This window comes from Rhea pennata, chromosome Z (assembly GCF_028389875.1).
Source record: "Rhea pennata isolate bPtePen1 chromosome Z, bPtePen1.pri, whole genome shotgun sequence".
NCBI lineage: Eukaryota > Metazoa > Chordata > Aves > Rheiformes > Rheidae > Rhea > Rhea pennata.
Genome location: NC_084702.1, coordinates 21,565,235 through 21,578,041, shown reverse-complemented (window position 1 = coordinate 21,578,041; position 12,807 = coordinate 21,565,235). Strand labels below are relative to the sequence as shown.

At 40.4% G+C, this 12,807-nt stretch overlaps 1 protein-coding gene across 1 annotated transcript in view; it reads right to left on the bottom strand.

The window, feature by feature from the left end:
* Positions 1-5,940, bottom strand: part of SH3GL2 (SH3 domain containing GRB2 like 2, endophilin A1) — a 99,263-nt gene extending 93,323 nt beyond the window's left edge. Inside the window, exon 1 of the mRNA XM_062600609.1 lies at positions 5,899-5,940. The gene's annotated coding sequence lies outside the window, so the exon portion shown is untranslated. The remainder of the gene's footprint in view (positions 1-5,898) is intronic.
* Between the last annotated feature and the right edge of the window lie 6,867 nt (positions 5,941-12,807).

The window sequence follows — 12,807 nt, the reverse complement described above, 5'->3', positions numbered from 1 at the left end:
GTACCTAGCAAGGTAGGTAATTCTGGTATGGCAAAGATCACAGTAAGAATACTGAGCTTTAACACTGTTCTTTCCCCTCTGTATCTCCATATATATATATACATATATATATATATACATATATGTATGTATTTAAGGAAGGATCAGCACTATCAATGTCCAACAGAGTTTGGTAATAGAGAAAAATCAGGACTCAGGCACAGCAGTTGCCAGAGGAAAGCACAGAGTAAAAGCTCCAAATCCTCTTCTCCTAGATGAAGGGAGTTTCAGTTGCCTCTGTGGGGCCTACAGATCCTCACTGAAACAACAGCCAGTGCTCCTTGATCCGTGCATCTCTGTTGATCACTGGCCACACATGCTATCTCTTTAGCTCTTCTCACAGAGCTGCAACAGCTCTTGACAGCCTGCAATACAAATTTTCAATGCTTTCCCTCCTGGTGAGCTTTCCAAGCCAATGGCTACAACATCAGGTCATGACTGTCCGTGTTCCAGCTCCTCCAGTCTGTCTCCCATGAAGGAAGAGAAAGGCCACCCAGCATGTCTGTCACATCTGCACTTCAGAGCTACACAAAGACACTGAATCTTCTGTCCTGTAACCTCTGCAGTCTGCTTCTGTTAAACCTGTTTATGCTGCTTCAGCATTTTGTGAAATACCATTTGCATGCTAGTCCCAAGGGCACATTTAAATCTTAAAGACACCGTTGTGCATGAATGACCACAAGCAGTCAGCTCTTCCTATTTTCTTGCTGTGTAATACTTCCAGTGGAGATGACAGCTGAGATAAAATAAGATTCTGATGCAGGTTATGTTTTGAGCATACCATTCTTTATTTTGTCTCCACAGATAATTCAGAGAAAAACTAGAAATTAGTGCCAACCAGTGTTCCAGCTTTATAGGCAGAGGTGGTAACTGCATATATCAGATGAAAAAAAATACTGCAGTGATAGAGTGTGCATATATATAATTAAGAGCATTTGTCAAGCGCCTTTTTACACAAAGCAGCAGTTCCTACAGTTTGATTTGGAGACAGGGTTACAAACTGGAGGAGACTGAAGGATGACTGAAGTCATCAACAACTTAGAAGGATTAGACAATATCCAACAAAAGGACAATTTAGATTAAGATCTATTTTTCACCCTTTCAATCACATAATATCAATAAAAGACATGTGGGAATGAGGCCAAATGTGAATACTGTATCTGGCAGCCAAGCTAAAGTGCACAAAGAGAAGGAACTTCCCTAAATGCAGTAGAAATAATCCCCTTCATAGATAAAGAAATAGCTTTTCCAAAAATAGTCTTTATTCCTGGATCAAAAGCACTCACCTCTCCCAACTGCAAAATGCACTGCTCTGTACAGAGGGAAATAAGGAAGAGGGAGGAAAAAAAAAAAAAAAAAAAAAAAAAGAGAGCGAGAAAGAAAAGACTTTTGGCAGTACCAGTTCTCCAAGATAGGTTTTTAACAACTACTTTGGGCAGTATCCTCAGCTGTCTTCCCATTGCCATCCCTGAAGAAACAACACCTTGCAACGTGTGCAAAGAGCGAGGGGGAACTCATCCAATGTAAGCAAAGTGCAGCAGCCACCCTAGGAAAAAAAATATAGGATTGGACAAGTTCCCAAGTAACTCACCTATGCTGTGGCAATACAGGTGAACCAACCAGTTTGGGGGATGAGGGAGAAAAAAAAATAAGGAAAGAAACAGGCAGAACTGGTGTGAGCTCCAGTTCCAGTTGAGGTCAGTGGGCAGGGATAGGTGCTTTCACTGGAAAAGAAAATAGGCCCATTAGGTTTTTGTTCTTGTTTTTGAGCAAAGTAAGGAGGCAGCACGAGGCTGCTAAAACCAGAGTCAGGACAGACAGGCTTTAGTTGAAGCTTCACAGCTTGACTAGGGGATCAAATTTAATGCAGTTGCTAAGGGTAAGTACTTAAATGAAACTGGACTGCTACTACTGCGAAGCACATGCAGGTCTCAGTGAGACAGCTAGGAGTATATTATAGAACATGGGATGGATACAGATTTGGAAAATACTGATATCACTATTGTCACTAGCCTCATTCTCTTATCAGTAAGAGGAGAATAATAATTGGTGAGCTGTATTTTGAGAATTCAGCAAATGTAGAAGACATGTATAGAGGTATTGCTTTACCCTCCTGTAAAAAAATAAGAAGAATATAAAAGGAATTTCACATTCTTCTACAAATGTATAGTGAGAATGCCTGCAGAAGATCTGGCAAAGAATCAGTGACTAGCAGAGTACATGGTAGCATACCCAGCATGTGAAATTATACACTGACCAGATTCCTATAAGGGCCGGGGGGCATAACTTAATCACATCTAGCTCCTTCTTAGGCAGTAGCTACTCAAGGTTGGCACAACTGAGATAAGGACACAGTTCTAGGAGATTTAAGGGACCCTTACAAACAAGGAGTTGTCTTGTCTGGGCATCAAACTCGTGTGTCTGGCCTGTGCCTCCAGCAGCCTCTCACGAACCTTGAGTGTCTCTCTGCTGGTATTCAACACTCTCTTGCTCACCTTGTGGTCATGCAAGGCAACTTAGGAAATACTTGGCTAGATGAACAACAGTCTAGAAAAGCATTTGATCGAGAGAGGAACAATCATACTCGTGTTCCCACTGTTCCAATGAAACTGCTCACAAGATTATGGTGATGCACACACTCAGGGGCTTCCCTGGACCCTGCTAGTCAGCAGACACTCTAAGAACGCTTTCAATACACTGCATATACAAACACCCATTGTCTTCAACCTCAGCCTCACCACCAAGGCGCTCTTCTTGCAAATGAACCTGTGTAGACAGAAAAAACCTGAACCAGTGCAGAATCCCTCTGAAGCCTTGAGGATTTTTCACTACCTGGATAATAGCATAGCTGGACAGGAGCCTTGTTTGTTTCTAGTTAAAGATTTGGGCCATTCCTTTGGTCTTTTACTGTGTACTTCACAGGTTGCCTTGTGAAAAACGAAAGCACTCTCCATCTAAAAGGCTGGGCATATAACAAGCTCTTGACAACACACAAAGTCTCTTCTTTAGTTGTTTCTTCCAGGAACAATGTTTCCCCCCCCATAAAAATACATATGCAGTTGTCTTCTACTTTGGTTAAGACCAGTTAAATTAAATCCTGTTGTATCATAAAAGAAAAATGCACAGGCAGAAAATAAATTCAATTCTAGGCCTTTTGAGTCAAATCATTCCATTCAGACTACTATTTAAGAGTCAGTTGCTGGTTTCCTGGGGAATCCCAGTCACAGCTATTCCCAAGGGTTTTGTTCACTTCTTTCCCTATGGAATTGCTACTTTGTGAAAGCCTCATTTTCACCCTGCTTCACAAATGCCATATTATGCTATGAATATAGTGACATGGAAACAAAGCTCAAGCTATTTCAAAAGAACTCTTTCCAAATACTAATTTCCAATTTTGACCATCAAATCTGTACCACCCAAAGCCATTCAAGTGTTAAGACCATATACAAACCTGTAGAGAGTAGTTCCCAGCTTCCCCTGATTTCTACAGACAAAGAAGTACTTCTTCTAAACTTGATGGTGCTGCACAAAGGTAAAGCTGTTAATTTTCTAAATGAAAACAGCAAATGCTCCATCCCAGAAGAAGCAAAGTTTCTTCCTGCTTTTCAATGACTTACTGTTTTTGCCACTGGTGCAAGGAATTGACAGGCTTGAACTTCCTTTTCTACAACATAACTTCTAGATAAAGAGAATGGCAGCATTTAATTCCAGAAATCTTTATTTAACTGGAATGGTATTTGTAATATCTACATACACACAGACTTCATGATTACCAGTATAAGGCATACTAATGTTACAAGAATAGCATTAACAACAGAAACTAAGCTAAAGTCTGCAGAAAGCTAAAATGGACAAAAGGACACAAATCTCAAATAACTTGAAATTGTTCCTAGGATAATTTAGGGCTACCTTATGACATACCACTTGGAGTTTTAATGTGTATAAAAACCAAGGGAATGACTCAGAATTTTTAAAACTTTGAATCAGTTGTTTGGTCTTACCTGAAAACTTAATTTATCCTGGCAATATCAATCCACATTCCACCTAGGGATTAATTCCCCGTCGTGAGGATTACTTCCTAGAATACGGTCACCAGGAGTGAGCCCTTGATTTCTCATGCATACTGAAAACATGCCAGTCTTGCTACCCTACTTGTGACTTGAGTCATTTTCATATACGAATGTGTTTTCATTACCTGTATACAAATAATCTGTTAAAGTCAAGGCTGTGCCCCAAAAAACCCTAGGTCATCTGATGTGGGCCTACAAAGTCTGGCCTCAGAACCTCCTGTTTTGGTTGCAATCAGTTAAATTCTTCCTCCTTTCAAATGACAACTGCTAAGATGAATGCTGGCAGTCAGTGTGAGATCTCACCTGCTAAGATTGACCAGTACACACACATCTTTTACACTATGCTCTCCTCAGAAAAGGGGTCTACCCCTTCTGCTCTGGAGGCAAACTTAGTCTCCTTTAAGCAATTGAGGAGCTGGTATTAAAAAGTGAACTTCAGCTTGCCTACTTCTCAAATATGCCTGACAGACACTGCAATTCTTATTCTAGGTACCAGAACTCAGTGCAGCAATGATGATTCTTGGCTAATAGCACTAGAGAGCACAGGGAGAAATAACAGAGCAGCAGCCGCCAGATGCTGCAGTATGGACCCAGGTGCCCTAAGTGTACCTTACAGCACGTATCATGAGTGTGGCAGGTTTCTGCAAAGGACATTAACCAAGGATGCAGCACAGGGCAATATGAAAGGTGAGACAATGTCATTGGATGCACGTATGTGCCCACACAAGACCATTGCGTTCATGGCCATAATGGCTATACATGTAACTATACAGCAGGGAGAATTCTGCTCATTCTTATATTCGGGTGTTTATTTTAGGCACTTTCTTGTCCCAGTCCAACAGTAAATGAGATTGATGAAAAAGGGAGAAATAAAGGTACTGAGAAGCATAACCTAAGCCCATTTACAATGACCTAGACTGTTACCCACGAAACCTTACCAGGAAGACAAATAGGAAATAACTGGTATTTTCATACTCATTTTGCGAACACTCCAGTCACAGCCTCAAATCTCTAAATCCAAAGGAATTCCTCTGACTTCTGTGAAACCATTTCTGACATCCTCAGAACACATCAAGTCAGAAACCAATTCAGAAGTTACACCTTCATGAACTATCACATACATGATTTTATTTTATGAAACAAATCAGTCTGGTGAAACCTCCAACCTGACCTTCCTGCAATAACAAACAATGCCTAAAGCAACATGAGCAAACATCATTAGTCAAATTTTGGCTATATTTGGGGGAGGACAGGAGGTCATATTTATTGATGATTTTCAAAGCCAGTCTAAGCCCTCAGTACAAGAGGTCCAAGACCTAAGTGGGTAACTGCCCAGCAGCCAACCCACTGCAGCAAGGTCCCCCCTACATCAGCATGGTCTCTACAGAGCAGCTCCATGGCTCCCTGGAGGAAGGAGCGGAGGGGTCCAGAGGAGGAAGGCGGGTGAAGAGCAGCCAAGGATCTGCACCATGCGCACTCATACACCATGCAGACCCGTGCACCCCACACACGCATGCATCAGGCACCCCATGACTAGCCATGCACAGGTGTGCACACCCGTGCACCTCCAAGCAAACGCACACAGAGCGTGCACCATGCACCTCCATGCACACACAGCCGTGCACAGCCACGCTCCACACACACCCTCGGACGTGCGCACACCCTGCACACACTCATGCATGCCCACACGCAGCAACGCTCACCCATGCAACCCGAAGCATGTCCACGCACCTCGCACACCCTGCCCAGCAGGGCATCACGCACCCGCTGCCACCCGCCTTGCGGATACCTGTGTCGCCTTGTGGAACTGCTTCTTCAGCCCGGCCACCGACATGGCGAGGGCGGCGTGCTGCAGCCGAGCCGAGCCGAGCCGAGCCGCGCCGCGCGATGCCCCCGCGCGCCGCGGCAGCTGCCCGCGCGCCGCCGCCGCGCGCCCGCCGAACCTCTCAGGGCGCCGTGACGTCAGGGCCGGCCGCGCGCCGCTTTAACGGGCGAGCGGGGCCGGCCCCGCCCCGCCCCGCCCGCCGCGCCGCGCCGCGCCGCGCCGCGCCGCGCCGCGCCGCGCTGGCTGCCGCCGGCCTGACTGGCCGCGGCGGGGCTCGGCGGAGCGGCGCCACTCAGCGCCCGTGTCTGTGCTCGCCCCGTGGCAGCGCGGGAGTGGCGTGCAGCAGCGCGCATCTGTCGCGGTCCCGTCTGTAGAACAAGCGTTTTTCAGAAGCGCCTCCGGCCGTTTCGGAGCTGAAGGTGGAGCCGCCGTGGCGTGGTGCGGCGTGGAAGATGCTAGTCCCAAACCCACAGGCAGCGGAAGAAGTGCGTCCATTCGCTTTAGTGCTCGTGATACTTCAGAGGTTGAAACGTGAGACCGTGTAGAGTTCCGAGGCCAGGACTGGAGTTTCTAGTGCTAGCTATTGCGGATTTAACGGGAAACTCGCGGGGTGGGGATAGCGCTTGGGGAAGGCTGTGGAGTCTGCAGGCAAGAGGTAGGGCATAGGCCTGTGAAAACTGGCAGTGTCGTAATTACATTTACTTATATAATAAAAGGGAGCGTATGAAATGGACAGTATTGTTCTGCTGTTACCTGATAAATGAAATAAAATCGTTACATTTCAAGATCTGGAGGTTGCCATTGATACTGCAGAAGAGTACTTTCCTGTTGGATTAAAGGTCTTGTACAGCAAAGGCATGAGAGACTGAATAGGAGACAGTGTGGGCCTGTAAGAGGTCCACCACGTTCAGATGTTAGGTGATGAGCAGGAGACACAGAGCCTCATTTTCAAAGATGCTGTGCCCCTGCAGCTTGCGCTGAGTGTTGATTCGAATTACTAGTACACTGCCCGTCTGAAAATCACCCTGAGGATAGTCAGATACCCTGGTGCACTTCACAATAGTGGTTCTGCAGACGCGGACTCATAGCCAAATCTAATACTCGCACTCTTTTTCTTTCTTTTTTTGAGGACATCTGTATTCCTGGAAGCTGAATATTAAAAGAAGATTTATGTATGTCAGTGTCAATGAAGTTACAACAGCTTTGACTAAATTAAATTGCGATGCTTGTCAGCCACAGAAAAAGAACTTACTTTATATATACTCCTCAGTCTAGTATATCATTCACTTGTGACTTACTTTCTTGTAGCAATCTACATGAATAATGCTTGGAATCAGCTTCAGCAAGATAATTTTTTTTAAATAAACCATAGTAAACAATAACAAATGATGTTTGTTTATAATGTACACTCCCACATTTTGTAAAATAGATATATTTTTGCACTGTGCATATACCATACACAAATAAATGTAATAGGCCAAGCACTTCATTTTATTTTTATGCCGAATAAAAATTCTAACAATAAAAAAAGAAAAAGAGCATGTCATTATTGCAAAAGTAAGTACTTTTGCAGTTGCAATCCCAGTCCTTTTTCATGCTTATAAATTATGTTAATTTAATCATTCTTGTTCTTATATAACATAAGATTCATTCTGTAAATTTAGAACTGCATGCTACTTCTAGCACTATTTATTTGTATACATATGTAAAATACATGATATTTAATAATTTATCATTATTTGATGATTTTAACATTAAAAATCTCTATTAACTTAAACCTGTTGTGCAAGTATAGTGGGAAGTAACATACAGGAAGTATCGCATATGTGCCAGAAGTAATTGCTATTTTGATTTATGAAGAGTTGTAATACAATCTTGTAAATGCTGATAGTTTGATAATGATTGTACAAGAGGAACGTTTATTAATCTACATGATAATATTCTGTAGAATTTAGAATAACAGGATTCTTCTCTATTCCACCAGTTAATTCAGATATGAACTAACAAACTATTCCTTAACTATTCATTTTTTAAGAAAATTAAAAAACAAACAAGCAAAAAACAGCCTTCCCACTCCCCATAAAATCCCCTACTAGATCCTCAAAGCAACAATTAATTCAGAGTAGTTCCTTTGCTAAGATCCTGATTCGAGATGTCTGATTTTCAGAAACATTAGCAAATGAATATAATCAGAATTACTAGGATAAAACACTTCTGAAAACTATACCTTGACATAGTGATATAGACTGCATTACTCAGCAAAACGTGGTGGAAAAGTCCTTTTTGGCTATCTAGCTCATAATACAAATTTTTTATGTTACTGTAACAGTCTGCACTGTAGTAAAATACTAATCTAAAATCTGATAACAGAACAAGTTTTCTTGTTCTAGTTCTTGGAAACTAATTTTATGCACCATTTAAACCTGACTGTAAACAATATTTTCTTTTAATGCACAGTCTAGGACTTACTCCGGTTCAGTTTGTGCCTTGATTTCCATCGAATGTTTCTGTTACCTCATCAAAGCAAAGAAAAACTGAACATGGCTGTTTGTTCTCTTGAATCTCCATTTCATTCTCCTACAGTGATGTTTCAGTCATATTTTCTGGCCATTCTTAGATTAATTCTCAGATTTTCTCTCATATTTTACTCAAAGGAACTTACATACATTTTGCACAGAGTGAGTCAAGGGGCAACACAGCTAGATCATCCGTAGGGATTGAGTTTTGATCTAATTTCTGTTTTCTAGAGATGAAGAGGCGTAGCAGAGCTCTAGATGACCTCGGTATTTACCAATAGAAGGTCTCTTAAGGTCTTATAAATAGGTATAAAAATGTAGGGACCTTCCAGCAGTGACATGAGACCAAATAACCCCCAAACAGTTGTAACTCCTTTCATAAACGAGGTTATTTAAAAATGCAACTCTACTGCACAAGACAGAGCTCTAAAGCCAATAAGAGATGAATCTGCTGCAACCTTCACTAGCTCATACTAGAAAACTTCAGTCATAAGGAAGAATGCCACTAGAGTCTCCTGAGTTTGCTTTGTGAATCTCTCATCCAAATTCTGAGCAGTTGAATATCTCTTTAAGAAATTGCATGTTATTACTGTGCAATGTGGTACAGTCTGAAGATCATTATGTGAAATACACAGAAAAATTCTAATTAATCTCAGTAGATCTTGCAGAATTTGACCCGTATGTTTTTGATACAAGCATCATTTCAAAAGGCTTTTTTTTTTTCCTTGAATTCAACTAACTAATATTTTCAACAGTGCAAAGGGATATGAGGCATGGTAAAAATCCCTTAATAATCTACCTATGAAAGAATATGCCAAAAATAAAAGGAAAACATTAGGAAAAAGTGCTTGAGACGGAGAATTCAGTATATGATTCTCCTGGTATTCTAGCTTCTTGTGAAATCCTCATCAGAAGCAAACTCTATTCAGCACTTAATATAAGCATATTGAAAAATCTAAGGTCAATGTAATCAAAAGACCATCAGGCATTATGAATACTACTTTTTCTAAATAACTAACTGAGAAATACCAAAATGTACTTAAAATGAACATTTCTCCATTCACTGGGGAAGAGTTTGGATATTTATAAAGGTAATTATGGTGCTATGGTAAGGACCTTATGAGAAACTTTGGTTGATTTTATCCCCACAATACCTGTGTAAGACATAAAAATATAAACAGACTTTACAAATGGGAATCCAAGGTTCAGGATGGATTTAGTCAGTTGCCCGTTGTTGCTCAGGAACTGTGTAACTCAGCCAGAAACTGAGCCAGGAACTGTAACCTGGATATCAGAGTCCTCATTCAATATCTAGTCCATTGAGCTTCTCTGCAACAGATGACCTACCAAAGATGGGAGAACCTAGAGTGTGTAAATCAGCAGGCACAGAACAATCTTATGTACATAAATCAATGATTAATTTTTAATTACTTGACTTCCACTGTTTTGAATTACAGGAGCCGGTGTCTCTCTCTCTCTCTCTCTCTCTCTCTCTCTCTCTCTCACACACACACACACACACACACACACACACACACACACACACACAGGCAAGACAAAAAGATTTGTTCCTAGTGCTGAAGTGCTATTGTTCTTCTAAACATGATAGCAGAGAAAATAAATAGCCAAAATTTGATATTTGTTTCAAGAGCTATGTAAATGATCCAGCTGAAGTCCCAACAGATTTAACTTCCTAAATCATCCATCTCTGACCTTATGGATTTGCAGCTTTAATGTTCTTTTCAGGTAGCTGGCTGACAGCTAAGATTTCTTATTAAGTTAAAGATTTCTTCTTTATAAAGTGTACAAAGCCTAAACTGGATACAGTACCAGTCCTGTGAGGCTAAACTTCCACAGCATGTGTTTGTTAAATCACTGCAGAGTTTTTGGCACAATGCTCAACAGAAACTAAGATACCCGTTCTTTTCAGAGTACCTTGCTAACAAGCACTTTTTGTTTCTTTTAGCTGATGAAGGCTTTTTGTGACAGCAAGATTTTTGTTAAGATCGTAGCTAGCAGTGTTATTTCTGTTCTCAAAGATACTTCTGCAGTTCCTTTGCACAGAATGAGGTCTTCTCTTAATCCAACTCTCCTGTACATATGTCTTTCCTTACTCATTTTAGTTCAGTATTTGAAAACTGAAGGACAATGCAATCACGAATCTTGTCACTGTAATTTACCTCCAGTAGTAAGCTGGTATGTTTGTGTGGATCACTCCACTGGTTATTAGTGATAACACAGATTAAGTCTTTCTAATTTTTAAGTCTCTTTTAATGTCAGCTTTACTAAAAGATAAGTATGTAATTAAATCCCTCATTTACTGGATGCTAGTTAGTCTGGACAATAAGTAGAACTTTGAGACACACAAAATTAATTTTCAATAGGTAGATTAATTTATTAATTAAGAATAAATTCTTAGATAATACAATAAATTCATGAATAAATAATAAATTAATATAAATAAATAATTATCTTGACTAACAGATTTTAACTGTGTTTTGCAGCATCGTAAGAACCGAGGAATATCAGAAAAATGCATGCAGACAAGACAGAGTCTTGTGGCTAGTAGATCTAATATCAGCTCTTAACCAGGACATCTAGCTCTACAGAATGACCTAGTTTGATTTTAGGGGTGTTGGAGCATCTTTCAGAGCTGCTCTGCTCATATGCTTGCTGCATTGTCTAGAGATAGGATTCTTAGTAGGCTAGAAGTCCTAAAAATGGTACTTCAGATACCTTCAGATTTTTCCTGGTGCAAAGAAGCAATATGCACATATGTACATGTGCGAGCGTGGGGGATTTTTTTGTGTGTATGCAGTAAAACAAGAAACATGGTTAGGCCTAGCTATTTTGGATTTTTGAATTGCTGCTGATGTATTCCAAATTTAATCTGCAGAATAGTAGAGTTTAATTTCTCATATTTTGTCATTTGCATGGTAGTGACAGACCATCAGCTACTAAACTGAACAGGTCTTAGCACATCCGCACTGCCAACTGTCAGGATATAGAACACAGTAAAAAGGTAAGCATCATTTATTATTCTTGCCAAAATTATTGAGTGCTCCTTGTGATCTGTGTGTTGGTGGGCTGTCCCTTAAATGCAGTACTGTATCAGCAAGCTTATTGTGAAGGGCATGCTACAGCAAGCATAGTCTTATTTCTGATAATGTGAATGAATAATCTAATCTGCATAATGAGGTATTCCAACTGTTTGGTCCATTACAGATTACATAACATACCAATAAATAAAGATCTATTCAGATACAGAGTTTACACAGACTGAGAACTTGTTAGAATTGCTTACATGCATCAATATACATTCATCTGATGAAAAATTCTAAAATTCTTACTCAGTTTTTCATTTTTGTGCTTGTATTTCTGGTTGTGTCTAAGTGACCATTTTATTTTTGCATTTATTTTTATTCAGTTAAAGATTTTTTTAAGTGTTTTAACCTATAATAAAATGTTATCCTATTATCCATAATGCCTCATTTGCCACACACACAGCTGATTCAGACTAAAGCAGACCTTCTAGAGAAACTTCTATCTGTTCAGACTGCAAGATATAAGAATGGCCACTTTTTCCAAGTTCATCTTTCAAATTTGTCTTTTTTGTGAAAGACTAGATGAGTTAATAGAGTACAAAATAGTCCAGATAGTTGAGCTTGCAGAGAGTTACGTGAACCATGGTTGGAATTATGCAACGAATTCTATACAGGGATTTTATTAAGGTGAAAACATATTCCAAGATTCAAATTAGTGGTGCCTGAAACAGTGTGAAACAGCTGAAGTTTCATACCAAATGCTGTTAGATTATGAGGTTCAAAGAATGAAGCTTTTCCAGTCTTGCAGCAATAATCAAAGCAGTGAATTCTGATCAAGTGCTGGGTCATTATCTTTCAACCTTGGTCAGAACAAAACACAGAGTTTCTTATCCACATATCTATGTTTCATAGTGCTGCTACAAAGCTGTGTGAGATTTTGGACACCAGAATGGTCCTTCTGTACTGTTGAGCCTCCAATAATAACTGTAATCAGAAAACATTAAAATCATTTTGTCTCCAGTTATTCATACTGTTGTCCACAGGTTAATAGGCTATCCCATCTGTGCCTATCTATCTGATGTGCTAAGAAGAATTATCTACCACCCTGATGAAGATCAGTAATGAAGTTCACACCTGTTACAGCCTATTTTCTGCACTACTTAATGCAAGAATGATGTTATTGATGCAAGCATTTGTGTGGAGACAAGGGACAATAGAGCCAATGAAAAAGTAATTGACATGTTCAGATGCTTCAGCTGAAATAAGGTCATCCTGATTCTGACCTGTTGTTTTGGACTGTTAGTGTTAGCATT